The following is a 16,840-nucleotide window of genomic DNA, read 5'->3' on the forward strand; positions in this document are numbered from 1 at the left end:
TACAGATGTCTTTATTCTCCTGGTATTCTGGGTGTGGGAGCTGAAGATATGTGCCTTGTTGCAGATGCGGAAGTAGGACGGGAACGTCCTATACGTTTATGACACAGCAGCTGCTCTGGGAGGTATAAGCCTCCAGGTTCTAGGAATGAATGGAGTTACTGGCTATGACATGGTTTCATGTCTATTCAACAAAGGAAAACTTACTGTTCTCACCAAACTTCAGAAAGGAGATTTGAAGCCATTATACACCTTCATTCTCCTGGTATTTTGGGTGTGGGAGCTGAAGCTATGTGCCTTGTTGCAGACGTGGAAGTAGGATGGGAACGTGATACTTGTTTATGACACATCAGCTGCTCTGGGAGACATAAGCCTCCAGTTCCATGGAATGAATGCAGTTACCAGCTATGACATGGTTTCATGTCTATTCAAGAAAGGATAACTTACTGTTCTCACCAAACTTCAGGAAGGAGGCTTGAAGCCATTATACACCATCATCTGAGAGGAGAAAGCATAGCACAAGGATTTATTGAAGACAGCACAGATATTCTTTGCTACATTATATGGCCAGTAAAAATACAACCATGAATGTTGCTTGGCATAACATTTACCTGAAACAAAGATAAGCTACCGCATGTGAAGACCCTACTTCCTACAGATGGAAATCTATAATTTCACATACCAAGAGTATATTGTCAAACTATGCTATGGAAGACCATAGATCAGAATAGTAATCCTGAGCACGGCATAACTGAATTTGGTTGGGAGATCATCAACAACATTCACACTCCAAAAATCGCCAGAGACCCTCCAGCTCCTCCAGAATTAATGTAAGCTATATGCTGCCAGTGCAGGGCTACAGGAGAAGTATGCTCACGAACAAACGGCAGCTGCTATGCCTCTGAACTCCCGTGCACAGTGTATTGTCACTATAAGGGGTCACCAGAGGAGTACCACAACCCAGTGATGAAGAAAGATGAAGAAGGTCCACCTAGTGTTCATGAAAACGGCAGTGGTGATGAGGAAGAAACAGAAGTAAAGGCTATTAACCACAGCGATTTGTTTTATCCTTTTCAGTACTAAAAAATCCATTCAATTTTTTAGTCATAAATTGATACCTCTTGGATTTTTATAATGGCATGTAGGCCATTTATGTATGCCTGCAGGATTTTTCCAGCGTGGAGTATGTTATGATGTGATGAGTTATGCTTATTTTTTTCTAGTCTCGGGTATTCTTTGTTTGAGTAATTTCTTGATATACTCCAGCATTATATATATACACACACACACACACACACACATATATATATATATATATATATATATATATATATATATATATATATATATATATATATATATATATATATATATATATATACATATATATATATATATATATATATATATATATATATATATATATATATATATTTATATATATATGTTATATATATATATATATATATATATATATATATATATATATATATATATGTATATAAATATATATATATATATATATATATATATATATATATTATTATTATTATTATTATTAATTATTACTTGCTAAGCTACAACCCTAGTTGGGAAAGCACGATGCTATGAGCCCTAGGGCTTCAACAGGGTAAAATAAAGCTCAGTGAGGATAGGAATTAAGGAAATAAATGAACTACAAGAGAAGCAACCAACAATTAAAATATGATATTTCAAGAGCAGTGACAACATTAAAATAGATCTCTCATATATAGATTATAAAAACACTTTACAAAAACAAGAGGAAAATAAACATGATAGAAAAGTGTCCCCGAGTGTACCCTTAAGCAAGAGAACTCTACCCCAAGGCAGTGGAAGACCATGTTACAGAAGCTATGGCACTACCCAAGACTTGGGAATACTGGTTTGATTTTGGAGTGTTCCCCTAAAAGAGCTGCTTACCGTAGCTAAAGTGTCTCTTACACCCTTACCAAGAGGAAAGTAGCCAGTGAAGAATTACAGTGCAGAAGCTAACACCATGAGCGAAAAAGAATTTTATTGTAATCTTAGTGTTGCCATGTGTATGAGAGAGGGGTATATGTAAAGTATAGGCCAGACTATTCGGTATATAGGTAGGCAAATTAAAAATGAGCTGTAACCAAAGAGAAGGATCCAATGTCCTACTCTTGGACCAGTTAAAGAACCCAATAACTATATGTATATGTATATATATATATACATACATATATATATATATATATATATATATATATATATATATATATATATATATATATATATATATATACACACACACACACATATATATATATATATATATATATATATATATATATATATATATATATATATATATATATATATATATATACACACACACACACACACACACACACATATATATATATATATATATATATATATATATATATATATATATATATATATATATATATATATAATTATTACTTGCTAAGCTACAACCGTAGTTAGAAAAGCAGGATGCCATACTGTAAGTCCAAGGGGCCCAACAGGAAAAAATACCTCAGTGATGAATGCAAATAAGGGAATAGATAGATTATATGAGAAGTATTCAACAACTAAAATAACATATTTTAAGAACAGCAACCACTTTAAAACAGATTTTTCATTTATAAACTATGAAAAAAGACTTATGTCAGTTTGTTCAACATAAATACGTTTGCTGCAAGTTTCTACTTTTGGAATTCTACCGATTCAACTACCTGATTGGAAATTTCATTCCACAACTTAGTCACAGGTGGAATAAAACTTCTAGAATACTATGTAGTATTGAGCCTCATAACAGGGAAGGCATGGCAATTAGAATTTACTGCATACCTCGTATTATGAACATAATGGTACTGTCCAGGATGATTTGAATGTAAAGGATGATCTGAATTATTAAAAATCTTATGTGACATGCATGATGAACTAAATTATCGAACTAGCCATATATTAATATCAAGATCAGTAATAAGAGATTTAATAGACCAGAAGTTCGTGTACAGCAAATTAAGATGATAATCAGCAGCTGAAGACCAGACAGGAAAAATAATACTTGAAACAAAGTAGAATGAAAAAATTTAACACTTCTTCAAAATAGATTGATCACCATAAACCTTAGAAGACTATCTTAACTCAGATCTATTGTGTTTCTCAAAGGTAAATTTGTTGTCGAGAATCACATCTACAATTTCAAAAGACTCATACAGAGTTAAAGGAACATTATTAATACTGAGATCCACATGCTGAGGAGCAACTGTCCTCAACTTACTTACAATCATACTTTGAGTTTTGTTAGGATTCAACTTCATCCCCCATAATTTGCACCATGCACTAAATTTGGCTAAATCTCTTTTAAAAGAATTAAGCAACCCCAGATCCACATTTAGGATATGAAATTGATGCAAAGAGAGCAGCATTATCTGCATATGCAACAAGCTTGTTTTCTAGGCCAAACCACATGTTAAGTGTACATAGTATGAAAAGTAACGGGCCAAGAACACAAGACTGAGGAACACCAGATATCTCATTCCTATACTCACTATGGTGTTCATCTACTACAGCTCTTTGTGATTTATTACTTAAAAATTCAATAATGTTGCTAAAAAAAGACCCACCCACTCCCAAATATTTGAGTTTAGATACAAAGGCCTCTTGAATAACACTGTCAAAGGCAGCACTAAAATCGAGGCCAAAATCAATGGATTTTTGTACAGCATTGGAGATTTTAATAAGGGCATTGGCTGCTCCAAGGCCTTTTGTAAACTAGGGAACAGCTGATTACCTTCAGCAAACCTATTTAGTCACTTTGCCAAAAGACGTTAAAAAAATTAGATAAAACGGGAGTTATAAAAAATTGGGCCGTAAATATCAGGACTTGAGCTACCACAAACACATTTACCTAATGGAAGTACATTACCAATTCTCCAACAAGAGATATAAAACCCTCTCCTTGCTAACTTGCAGAAAGTAACAGATAACTTTGCAGCTAAGAAATCTGCAATGTTTATAAAAAAAACCAAAGGATAAATACCATTTGGGTGCACACCTCCTTAAGCATCAAGTTCCATCAAGAGAGCTTTAATTTCACACGGTCAAAAAGCTAGACTAGTTAGCTCAGCCTCAGGAAAACAAGAATTCTCTCAAACAGGTTATGTAAGACTTCGTAACAAAAATATGTGAAATAAAAACTTAATTCCTAAAAATAACATAAATTAACATATACTGACTTGATTGAAGAAAAAAATTAAATTAACGATGAAAGTCTTACGTAATTTACATACAAATCCTAAATCTACACAAGAGGAACTCATCTTAAGAGCTGGCTAACCTCCTCAATGCACATATGGAAACAAATCAATAATGATTAAACTACTGTATTTACTGTACACTAGACCAGCTTCGTAAGATAGCTCCCCCCCCCCAAATGATTATTCATTTTGGGCCTGAATCCATTGATTCAGCATAAGATAAATAATCTGAAACCACATTATCTTCACCTGATATATGCTTTACATTAATACAATATGGTTGCAAACATAATGACTACCTAGTTAACCTTTTATAATATTTTTCATATTATTAATAAAAGTTAAAGGATTATGATCTGAGTAGATTGTAATCTCTTCATTTTGTGGTCGATTCACATAGACATCAAACTTTTCATATATCTGTGATTATCGTTAGTAGTTTCTTTTCAACTGTCAAGTAGGCTCGCTGATGTTTCTTTAGCTTCGACGACATAAAATAAACAGAGTAAAGAATTCCTTCCTTGACTTCTTACAATAAGTCAGCTCCAATTCTGTTGTCCGACGCATCCACTTGGATAAGGAATTTTTTGTTGAAATCATGCCCATACAGTTTTTTTCTTTGGGGGTAGTCAAATCTGTCAAGGGAGCAACTACAGCCAAAAAGTTTGGGCAAAAACGTCGGTAGAAACCTGCCATGCCTAAAAAGCGTAGCAACTGCTTCCTCGTTGTGGGGGGTTATCCTTTCCTTATTCCTTAGACGTTAGCGGCTACCGGGGTGATTAATCCTCATCCTACTTCAAATCCCAAATAATGAACTGTTGCCTTTCCAAATTCACTCTTCTCCAGGTTAGTCATCAGATGTGCTCCTCTCAGCTTTGGAAATACCTTCTTCAGGATTCGGAGATGTTCTTTACAGGTCGATGAATATACCACAATATCGCCGAGATATACATCTACTCCTTCTATCGACCGAAGAAGGTTATCCATCACACGTTGAAAAGTAGCAGGGGCGTTCATTAGACCAAATGGCATGACGATATATTGATATAACCCGAAGCGTGGTTATAAAAGCTGATAACAATTTTGCGTTGTCGTCCAAAGGAATCTGATATTAGTCTTTTAACAAGTTGATCTAGGAGACAAACCTAGCTTGTCCGATATTGTCGAGTAGTTGGTCGATGAGCGGCAATGGATAATTATCTGCCACACTGATCGAATTGAACATTTGGTAGTCTGTACACATCATGAGAGATCCGTCTGGCTTTTTACCAAGCAAGCGTGGAGAACTGTAAGGGCTAGAACTTATGGGGCTAATCTGTTTTGTAACAAATAGTCCACTTCTTTTCTCATGACTTCTCTGTGATATGGCAACAGTTGATAAGCACTATGTTTAAATGGTGTTTCCGTTGTTTCAAGGTGATCTCATGCTTCGTCAGGTTGCTTCGTTTTGGGACGTCTGAGACAGTTTCAGGGAAACTTCTGACTGATCGGCTTAATTCCTCTTGTTGCTCCTGGTTCAAATGAGTTAATTTCTCTTCCAAGTTCTGAATGATAGAAAAATTATACACTTTGCTTTCCACCCCTACCTCATATCTGTCATCATCTTCCGTATATGGTAGAGCTTACGCTATAGACACTTGTGATGCTTTGGTCTCCTTTTCTCTTAAGTAGGGTTTCAGTAGGTTAACATGTACTTTCCTCTGACTCTTCCGTCATCCTGAGGTTTCAATAACGTAGGTCGGGTACTTATCTTCTCCAAAATCTTTAATGGTTCGTGAAACTTGTTGGTGAGTGGGAATCTCCTTATCGGCAAGAATACCAATACCTGTTGTCCTACCGAAAGCTGTCTGTCCTTACTTTTCATATCGAACCATTTCTTCATTTTTTCTTGATTCGTTTCAAGGTTTTCTGGGGAAAATTTCCTTATCTCGCTGATCCTTTTCCTCAAATTCTAGACCAAACCACATGTCATGTGTATCTAGTATGAAAAGTAATGGGCCAAGAACACTACCCTGTGGAACACCGGATATCACATTCTTGTACTCACTATGGTGCCCATCAACAAAAACTCTTTGAGATCTATTACTTAAAAAATCAATAATAATACTAAAAAACGACCCACACACACACACGCGCGCGCACACACACACACACACACACACACACACATATATATATATATATATATATATATATATATATATATATATATATATATATATATATATATATATATATATAGATAGATAGATATGTATGTATATATATTTTTATATATATATATATATATATATATATATATATATATATATATATATATATATATATAGAAGAACCACAGCATCACGTTTTCCTGTGATATTTACGCATATATATATATATATATATATATATGTATATATATATATATATATATATATATATATATATATATATGTATGTATGTATATATATACATATATATATATATATATATATATATATATATATATATATATATATATATATACATATATATATATATATATATATATATATATATATATATATATATATATATATATATATATATATGTGTGTGTGTGTGTGTGTGTGTACGTGAATGGTAACATGCACACTACAGCATATTCCTTTTTCAAGATATTGTGTTAATTTTTTTCCATTTGCCAATTCCGGTAATGCAGTTTTGCAGTTATTGAACCTTTTGAAAATCCATATAAATCTTTAGTATGCAATAAATGATTAGTGTGTTTGTCTAGTATGGAAAAAAAAGGTATTTGTTATTTTCCACTCACTAATATGATGCATTCAGAAATATATAATGTAGATATAGTCTTTCTGTTCATTGATGTACATTGAATAATATAAGTAAAGTTGTACTTCGCAATAAGGAAAAATCCAAAAGCAGTGTGCATGACTCATTTATTCGATTCAGTTTTATAGATAGTGTTGGTTATTATTACTTCCATTTACTTTATTGTGAATAAATACATCAAATACATTGCATATCGAAGAATATTCGTGCATACACTTATTATTTTGTTGATGTTGGTTACACCTTAAAAGCATATTGTCCAAAAGGGATTAATAGCAGATGTAAAATGGGGTCCATCTTAGATTACAGTAGCTTTGCAGCATCCTGGGCCTTTTTGACAATGCCATTGAGTTTTCATGTGTGAAAACCTATGCGCAGACTTTAGATTTATTTCTCTATCTTAATCATATAAAAAGATATTGGTGATTACAGTTTTCACTGTTGCCTGAGTGGCTATATTGGTTTTATGGCAATAAAAAAGTTTCCCCAGGGTTGCCACTCCGGCAAAAGGTGGAGCTGGGCTCAGTGTGCTTTAATCTTCCAAAATATACCAAGGAAAAAAAAAATTATAATTGCAAAAATTATAGTACCAAACGTTTCTGGGTTGGCAAGTCACAAGAGTAATTTCCGTTGGCTACTGGAGTAAATGTCGTATATAAGTGTTAGACGATATATGAAGGATGCAGAGAGTGCAGACAATTGGGATCATAGGAAATTGATAGTGTCAGAAATGTTACCATGACTCCTTTGGCTAAGTTTGTTAATGTGCTGTCTTTTATCGAGGCTAGGCGCCAATTGTTTTGATAAACGAAATAATTTTCTAAGTTGAACGATGCTCGTAGTGACGTGTTGTATGGGACCGCTGTAAAATAGGATAATTTCCTTATGGAATGTAAAGCCCCTAACACACCTAAGCACGGGCGCTATTTAGAGGGTACCGGGGTGACATTACGGAGACAAGACGGATACAACACACCTTGCACTTGGAAATTTTGTAAGAGCAAGAGCGAAGAAAAGAAGAATGCAGGGCCAGAAAGGAGATACAAATGTATTTACGGGCGCCCTGGATAGAGTACGGATCGTAGCGGAGGTAATAAGGACAGATTATGGAAGCAGCATATACACCATGGATTTTGCTCATCCGCACGGATTGGCCAATCTGCTGGAATATACAATCACTTTAAAAATTCAACTGCAATGCCGGCTGATCATGGCGGATAGGGGCAGACGTACACAAAGAGGCCACGGTCACAATACGAATGCAGTACAGACCCCGTGCAGATCTCAGAGGATGCTCGTAGGTAATGATTATATGCATAAATGTGACTGATAAGAAATAAAGAAAATTCGTGACAATGTTATAAAGTATGGTCGAAAGCAGCTTAAGCTTAAAACTTCAATATATAATCATGGATTATCTATGATCATTAAAAACCTTGCAATCCTGGTTACACATGGTTTATTTCAATTCTTTACCCAAGTATAAAACCTATTGTATATGAAATTCATTTCCAGAGGCTCATTCGTGCTTATAGACTAAATAACTCAATTAAAACGCTATTCGAAGTTAAATGTCTTAAGCCTTGCGTTCTATATCATAATTCCAAACCGTTTTCAACTACATTTTTAAGATTACTCTTACTAATTTTGCTACTAATACTACTACTATTACTTACAGTTAGAGTTAAATTGGTAACAGTAAAGCCATTGGTTCCAAGCAGTCTTCGTGATTTTAGTACTTTAGATAGAAATCTAAACATATTTTATTAGTTACACTAGTAATTTTTTTCTTATAAGCCAAAAAGTCATTAATCTCTCTCTTTCTGTCTGTCTCTCTCTCTCTCTCTCTCTCTCTCTCTCTCTCTCTCTCTCTCTCTCTCTCTCTCTCTCTCTCTCTCTCTCTCTCTCTCTCTTGGAATCGAAGGACTGTTAGCAATCAACTATCCTTAGTCTTTTAGGATCCCTTTTGAAAATACTCCAATCACTGAATGGGTCCTTGATTAAGAAACACAGGGAAAAGAACAAAAAGAATTGCAATTAAAACGGCCACTTTTTTTTTTGTTTTATACCATTTTCTTTAGAACAAATAGAATGAAAAGTTCCTATTGGCCACGAGTTTATGAAAGCATGATTAATGTCACAGGTTTATATATTTTCTGATTAAGCCTCATCTAATTACCATTACTTTCGTATAATCAAAATCAACCTCTTTGTCGTTAGCCTATATGTCTCGCAAATAATTCGCATTCTCTGGCTAATAAAAGAAATTTCAAACGTATATGGAATAGAACATGAATGACATAACACAAGGAATTATTTATTCAATTTTTTTTCTTTCTAATTCCCTGTATAATTTCATCATTCGTTACTTTTTCGTTCAGTTCTAGCACCTAGTTTCTTTCCCTTATTATACAAGATGGAAGACTTTGCAATTGCATTGGATACAAATAAATTTAAAGTTGAAGCTTCCTTTACTTTCAGTATTAGTCTCTGCGTCTGCCTAGTGCCTGTCTGTCTGTTAATACTGGATACCAGGCGTTCTGATAAAGGGATTAGACTTTTATAAAAAAAAAAAAAAGAGGGTTAATAACCACATCATAGCGAGTGTGTAGCGCTTGTGAATCACACACGATCGTACATTGTAACGGTATTTATTATTATTTCATTTTTAGATTGTCGTTATTGCTCTCCCCTCTCACTGATAACCTGTCTATTCATTATTTTCCTGCACACTGCGCTTAAATTTTTGTACCTTTCTTGACTGGAACGAGTTGTATATATCCTCAAGATCCGACCAAACAAAGTTCAGTTGCACTGACGAGCCTCTCAGCAACCAAACTGCATGCCGGTGTAGCGTCGGATATGCACTCCCCCGGAATATGCACTCCCCCAGTCATTATTATACGTAAAATATACACTCCCCTTGAATTATTCCCACTCCCCCAATCATTATCAAACAAGTAATTTTCACTTCCCTCCCACCCGTGAATGTTGTACAGTATTGTGTATTCTATATTTTATAGTAGCTTTCATACATAGGGTTTAGACGAAATTGTATACTTGTTTATATATTTTCCTTATCATCATGTTCGTATGTCTTGTTGTTTTTCATATGCTGCTTAAAGACGCCTAGTTAATTATGATTATCCATGAAAAAGACCGTCAAATATATAAATGTATATGCATTTTACTAATCCTTATCCAACAAGGTACAATATATAGTACATGCCGGAAAGCTTAGATTCCATAATCTAATTCAGTCTTAGAAGTTATTAACAACCATTGGATATGAGCAAAAGGAATTTAATGATAGATATACTGAGGAATTTTACTTGTAGGCTATATACAATACAGAAATACAAATTGATCGTTATGACATCTAGGGTATGCTAAAAACTACTAAAATGCAGAACAAAACTTTAGGATAAACCATTTCAAAACATAGAAAACGGATTTTGAGCGAAGCGAAAAATCTATTTTTGGGTGAAAGAGCCATGTCGTCCTGATGGAAGTTCCTTCATTAGTAGCTTCCTAAGTTATATGTGACTACAGTGATATATCCCAGAGAATTTACCGAAGGTACCCAGAATTCTAACTCCTGGAGCGAGTATCCCTTAAATTTCTCCAAGGGATATCGCGTAAGGACGTATCTTGACACATCTCATAGCTATTTACACCCCGAATAGCCTTTCACTTCGAGAGGGAAAGTGGCAAGAAAAATAAGAGAGTCGTTAAAGAGGTAAAACAACACGACTCTCCTAACGTACTGTAAACAGTTCGGCCAATCACCACCGTACGGCGCCACCAAACCATTCTCCGTAGCTTTGTAAGTATTACAGATACAGTACCAAAAGGGAGGGATTAACATCCTTTTACCAAAGGAGGGTGGGTCCATCAGGACGACATGGCTCTTTCACCCAAAAATAGATTTTTCGCTTCGCTCAAAATCCGTTTTTTGGGCTTAGGCCATGTCGTGCTGATGGAAGTTTACCAGAGCATTAATGTATCTCTGGATTTAATAGTGCCGTTATCTCGAATTGACTATTTCTTAATCGGTCATAAAGACCAAAGACACTTGATGTTACCGCAATACATCAACCAACTGAGCATACCATATGCCAGCTCTTCCTGCCCCCTACAGGGAAAAGTCTGTATAGACTCTTAGGAAAAAACCCAAGATTGTGAGTTCAAAAAACAATAAGCAAGCAGAAAGTATATCGTGTCGTATATACGTAAAGCGTAGTTTGTACTAGAGTTCTGAATAGAGTACTGTACCTCCCAGGTCTGGACCAGACAGACGAGTTTATGTTCACGTAGGAGACGTAATACAGTAAACAAACATAGCACAACCAAACTTACCTGTTTGCATGGTAAGGGAGACTTTGTCCCACAAGGTCCATAAGAGGATCAAGGATACTCTGCATATAATCTATTAATCTTAAGGCGAGAGAGACGCAAAGATTCCTTCTATAGTTTATTTACAAGAAACACAGAAGTTATGATTAAGTAATATATTTATGCTAGACATAGACATAACAAGCATAACAGTAATAACTAAATAAATAAGTTTCATCTGAAAGAGAAAACGTTGCCACTCCGTGAAATTAGGAAATTTCAATATATATGTTATTACTAAAAGACATGTATAAACATGCTGGCACTCATGTCAAAATATTTTGCTTAAGTTCACTTAACTATGGAAGACAGTTTAAAATGTTCATATCAACACTAAAAAATATCATGATATACCTAAGTCTATCATGCACACCCTTCACTAACAGTCCCAATTAGTGCACTGTCCTTCGCAGTAATCAAACTACAGGCTTTATTACACTGCTTGGAGCCACCACATGAAATTTGATTTCTTGTAATTGCTTCGCATAGTGCTAAAAAAAGACTCTGGAAGACTTCCAACCAGTATAAGCACGCAGGTTATCAAACGACATAGTCTGAAAGAAGTTAAGAGACGAGGCAACCTTTCTCGGATCATGACCTGCGGGTGTACTGTCAGGATCCGCTCTGCGAATAAAGTAAGTGATTTTCGCCCTTATCTGTTTCAAGGATAACGTCGAACCAGAAGTCTCTCCCCTAAAAAGCTGACCTCCCTTAAAGTCTGAAGTTCTACGAAGATAGACCTTTAGGCATTCCACTGGGCAGAGGGTTGCTTCTTCCTTCAGAGGGCAGATTCTCCAGGGACCCCATCTCTTAGTGGGTAGCTCATTCTTGGCGAGAAACGTTGGATCCGGAAAGAGATTTAGTTCTCCGTTCGGTGTAAACTGAATGTAGCCATTATCCCTCGAGAGGGCCACTATTTCACTAACTCTGGCTCCTAAGGCTAGTGCAAATAAAAATATCACTTTCTGAGTCAAGTCTTTCAGCGAGCAATCTTCATTGTTCAAGGTCGAGGCCAGATGAAGAACCTTATCCAAAGACCATGAAATAGGCTTTGGAGGGGCTGCAGGCCGAAGTTTTGGGCAGGCTTTCGGAATCTTGTTGAAGATTTTGCTTGAAAAATCCACTTGGAAGGCATATAGAATCGGTCTAGCTAAGGCAGATTTACACGTCGTGATCAAATTAGCCGCTAGCCCTTGTCCGTGAAGATGGATGAAAAAGGACAGGCAGAAATCTGTAGAAATCTCTTGAGGTTTCTTCGCCTTAACAAAGGCCACCCATTTCTTCCAGGAAGATTCGTATTGTCTTCTTGTTGACTTTGACTTATATTCTTCTAAGAAATTAATACTGTCTTCAGAAATCCCAAACATTTTCTTGACTGCTAAGGTGAGAAAATCATGAGATGAAGGTTCTGGGTTTTCTCTGATGAAGCGTAGACAGTCGTATTCTGTACTAGCTGAGTCAGAACTGGTTCCGGCAATGGGATCCCTTCAGGCGTAGTTCTGTTATCAATGGAAACCAGACACTGCCTGGCCACTTGTGGGCCACTATCGCTGCCCTTCCCCGAAAGGATCTCAATTTGTCGAGGGCTTTCAACAGTAGGTTGGTTGGTGGGAACAGGTGAATCTTGGACCATCTGTTCCAATCTAGAGACATCGCTTACGTCGCTTCTGCTAGAGGATCCTCGTACGGGGCTACGTACCGGGCCAACTTCTTGTTGACGCTCATTGCTAAGAGATCTACTTGCAATCCTGGGACTTTGCTCAATATGAAAGAGAATGATCCTGCGTCTAGGGACCATTCGGACTCTATCGGGTTGAACCTGGATAGAGCGTCCGCCGTCACATTACGGAATCCTTGAAGGTGGACTGCTGATAAGTCCCATTTCATTTTCTTGGACAGATGAAGGATGGCTATTATCACCTGATTCAATTGAGGCGATCTTGAACCTTGACGATTTATGCATCTCATAACCACTTCGCTGTCTAGGACCAGACGAACGTGGATTGAGCGGCGAAGTTTCAGTTTCTTCAGGGAAAGAAACACTGCCATGGCTTCCAGATAATTGATGTGGAAGATGAGAATGACCCCCCCCCCCCCTTCCTTTGAAGCATCCATGTGGACGGTGACTGCAGGAGGAGGTGGTTGCAAGAATACTCTCCTTCTTAAGTTCTTTGTTTCCGACCATGGCTTGAGAATCGATCGCAGACGATTTGGTAACGGTCTTAGTAGATCTCTTCGATCGTTGTAAGCGTATTTTCTCCAGATCCTTGATGCATTTTTTAATTGTGCTCTTAAAAGTGGGTCCGTCAAAGAGCCAAACTGGAGAGACCCCAACACTCTCTCCTGTTGTCTTCTTGAAATCCTTCGGGATTGAAGCAGACTTTTGACGGCCCCTGCTATCTCCTTTCTCTTTGCTTTTGGCAAGGAGAGGCAATGTGACTGTAAGTCCTAGTGAATTCCCAACCACTGGAACTTTTGAGCTGGAGACAGCCGAGACTTTTTCAGGTTTATCTTGAATCCTAGGTACTCTAGGAATTGGATCACTTTTCTGGAGGCTTGCATGCATTCTTCTTTGGATGCTGCCCACACCAGCCAGTCGTACAGGTAGGCCATCACCTGAACCCCTTTGAGGCGTAGTTGTCGAACAACTGCATTCGCAAGCTTTGTGAATATTCTCGGTGCAATATTCAGACCGAAGGGCATGGCTCTGAAAACATATTTTCTTTTCTGGAGCTTGAACCCTAGGTAGGGGGAAACCTGACGGTTGATTGGCACATGCCAGTACACGTCCGTCATGTCTATGGAGACTGTAAATGCCCTTTTGGGCAGAAGGGTCCTTTTGTGCTGAAGAGTCAGCATTCTGAACTTGTAGTTCACAATGAACTTGTTGAGTGGTGATAAGTCCAGAATGACTCTGAGCTTTTCCGAATCCTTCTTCGGAACAAAGAATAGCCTTCCTTGGAATTTGATGGACTTTGCTTTCCTTATGACTCTCTTGTCCAGTAGTTCTTGAACGTATTCTTCCAGAACTGGGGTTGAAGGTTGGAAGAATTGAGGAAAGCTTGGTGGAGTTGAGTTCCAACCCCACCCCAGTCCTATCTTGATCAGGCTGTGGGCCCAAGGATCGAATGTCCACCGATCCTGGAAGTGTAGAAGTCTCCCTCCTACCGGCAGCATCTCACTTTGAGTGCTGGATGGAGGACTTTCCACCTTGGCCACGACCACCTTTGTTGCCTCTTCCTCTGAAGGGGCGCCTAGATGAGCCCCAAAAGGATCCTCTAGACTTTGGCTTAGAAGAAGCCGACTGCCTTTTCTAAGCTGGGGTGAAGACTGGTGACTGAGTCGCCAGTGTTTGGGGCACCAGTTGAAAGGTGGTGGTGGGTTGTGCCACTGTCTGGGACACCGTGGCCACGGGACGCTGTTGCTGTCTTGGCCGAGAGGACAAGCGAGGCCGCTTCGACTTACTCTTCGGCTGGGGACCCCCATCAGCGGAAGACTTTCTCTTGGAGGACAAGCCCCATTTAGAGAGGAGATTCCTATTCTCCGAAGCAGCCTTGTCTATGACCTCCTTAACTACATCACTAGGAAAGAGGTCTTTTCCCCAGATATTAGAAGCTATCAGCTTCCTAGGTTCGTGTTTTACAGAAGCAGAAGCAAACACGAACTCCCTACAAGCCGTCCTGGCTCTGATAAAGTTGTATAGGTCCTTCGTTACTGTAGCCAAGTGAGCCTTGGCAAAGACCATATACATATCTGGGGTATCAGGAATGCTAGCCATCGTTTCTAGCCCTGTTTGTAGAGACATGGATGCTGCCAAGCGTTCCTTCATCTCATGTTCTCTCTTCAGGAGAAACTCTGACAGCTTTGGGAGGTCCTCGTTGAACTGATGTCCAGCGATATCGGCCTCTAGCTTCCCGACTGAAAAGGTAACATGAACGTCCTTCCAGTCTTTGTCATCTGAAGGGAAAGAAAGGGAGAAAGGCTTGCTCTCTTCCAGCGTGGGGCAGGGTTTTCCTGCCTTTACAGCCTTCAGATCTGCTTTAAACCCTTTATCCATAAAGGGAAAAGCACGTTGAGGGTCAGCAATGAACGACGGATGTTTTTTGCTTAAAGCCGGCACCTTTGAGCTAGTGAATGCCCTCTCTTTTAGTTTTGCTGAAAACATAGCTTGTGCTTTAGCGAGCTCAAGGACAATTACTTCCTTGGGCTCCGTCTCTTCTTTTGATGCCGGTTCAGTTCTGAGCCGGACATAACAATCCTGGTAGGATGCTCTGCTGGGCCAGAACTCGACTTCCTCTACTGGAACGGTACTCAGTTTCTCCGAGAGGAAAATCTTGCCTGCTGACATAGGCATGTGCTCCGCGGGTTAACGTCGGAGAACACAGGAAGGTCCTTCACATTTAGTTTCCTCGGGGCTATGCGCGAGGAAACTAGCTGTTCAATTTCTGACCAGAAAGTAGTCTCTTTCTCGGTAGAACGCTTCTGCAAGTCATATACCATCGACATCAGAGATTGCAGAGTGGACGTAATTGCCTCCAAATGACGCGGTTGCGAAGAGGTTGAGGGTGCTGGTTCAGCCGCAGCTGCTGAAGAAACCGACACTGCTTCAGCGTTCTCAACCTCGCTAGTAGGAGGGACAACTGCCTCCTGTTCTGACTCTTCCACGAGGAGATTCTTCTCAGTCTCCTCGGAAACGACAGACATATTGTCGTCTAGGTGGACACTTTCCAAACCATCTGCCTTGTCAGGGTCTCCAGGCTTCTGAACCTGGATCTGCACCAAAGGGATTGAAGACTTAGTCTGGGGAATGACGGAATCGTCACGAGCTCCGGGGAAGAGACAGTCCCTCATCCTAACATTAGGAAGGTATGGGCCCGAGGTATTCTTTTGAAAACCTCTTACCCATTTTCGCAGCGTAATCTTAGCTGCATCCCTAGACTCCGCAGACTTTTGATCATCAAAAGCTTCCTTAACCAACTTGTCACACACAATACATACCTCTGGGTCCCAGTACTTGAGGGCCCCTTTGGTGACAGAACAGCGGGCGTGAGACCTACACACGCCATGTCCGTAGAAGTCCTTGCTGCGGACCCTACAAAAGTTCCCGCACTCGGGATGCTCCTCCTGTAAAGAAAAGAAAAGCAAATGAGTTTTCTGTGAAATCCTCAGATTTCAACATAATAACATTTATTATATTTAGCTTGGATAGGGTAAGCTATAGAGTAGGAAAGACACCTACATGTGTTTCCCGTCCAGCCATTTGCTATGACCCCCTCCCATATTGAGCCATGAAATTCACAAAGAATTAAATAACAGACGGAATATCCAAGATATATAGTGTCTTCTTAACACATCCTCT

This window comes from Palaemon carinicauda, chromosome 11, assembly GCF_036898095.1.
Source record: "Palaemon carinicauda isolate YSFRI2023 chromosome 11, ASM3689809v2, whole genome shotgun sequence".
Lineage (NCBI taxonomy): Eukaryota > Metazoa > Arthropoda > Malacostraca > Decapoda > Palaemonidae > Palaemon > Palaemon carinicauda.